The following is an 831-nucleotide window of genomic DNA, read 5'->3' as shown; positions in this document are numbered from 1 at the left end:
TTGCACATTGCTTTGGCCGCTCCCTCTCAACTACGGAGACGAGTTTAACGCGGTTTCCACCCCTCCCTCTCAACCGCACCAGTGCACGCTTGCCGCGCCACAACGCCGACGTTGGGCCCGTGAATCGTGAGCACCCAGCTATGACTTACCGCACTCGTGCAAAATAATAAAACACGGTAAATATATTACTTACACGTGCGTTTTGTTTTGCAAGCGGCGCGAAAAAAATTAAAAAGGGAATGCAACACGAGGACTTCCCAGGAGGTCACCCATCCTAGTACTACTCTCGCCCAAGCACACTTAACTTCGGAGTTCTGATGGGATCCGGTGCTTTAGTGCTGGTATGATCGCATCCGACATGTTACCCCGGTCTTCGTCCCTTATCCTTGGCCCTCCCAGCTCCACTACAAAGACGATTGCACATTGCTTTGGCCGCTCCCTCTCAACTACGGAGACGAGTTTAACGCGGTTTCCACCCCTCCCTCTCAACCGCACCAGTGCACGCTTGCCGCGCCACAACGCCGACGCTGGGCCCGTGAATCATGAGCACCCAGCTATGACTTACCGCACTCGTGCAAAATAATAAAACACGGTAAATATATTACTTACACGTGCGTTTTGTTTTGCAAGCGGCGCGAAAAAAATTAAAAAGGGAATGCAACACGAGGACTTCCCAGGAGGTCACCCATCCTAGTACTACTCTCGCCCAAGCACGCTTAACTTCGGAGTTCTGATGGGATCCGGTGCTTTAGTGCTGGTATGATCGCATCCGACATGTTACCCCGGTCTTCGTCCCTTATACTTGCCCCTCCCAGCTCCACTACAAAGACG

The 831-nt window shown here is 52.2% G+C and overlaps 2 non-coding genes across 2 annotated transcripts; both read right to left on the bottom strand.

The window, feature by feature from the left end:
- Positions 1–236: 236 nt before the first annotated feature.
- On the bottom strand, positions 237–355 carry LOC123179462 (5S ribosomal RNA). Its single transcript, XR_006490387.1, has one exon. It is a non-coding gene; the product is annotated as a 5S ribosomal RNA (ribosomal RNA).
- Positions 356–652: 297 nt separating this feature from the next.
- LOC123179461 (5S ribosomal RNA) lies at positions 653–771 on the bottom strand. Its single transcript, XR_006490386.1, has one exon. It is a non-coding gene; the product is annotated as a 5S ribosomal RNA (ribosomal RNA).
- Positions 772–831: the final 60 nt, after the last annotated feature.

Source organism: Triticum aestivum, unplaced genomic scaffold, assembly GCF_018294505.1.
Source record: "Triticum aestivum cultivar Chinese Spring unplaced genomic scaffold, IWGSC CS RefSeq v2.1 scaffold6734, whole genome shotgun sequence".
Classification (NCBI taxonomy): domain Eukaryota; kingdom Viridiplantae; phylum Streptophyta; class Magnoliopsida; order Poales; family Poaceae; genus Triticum; species Triticum aestivum.
Note: the sequence above shows the minus strand (reverse complement) of the source record. Positions and strands in the feature narration are given on the sequence as shown.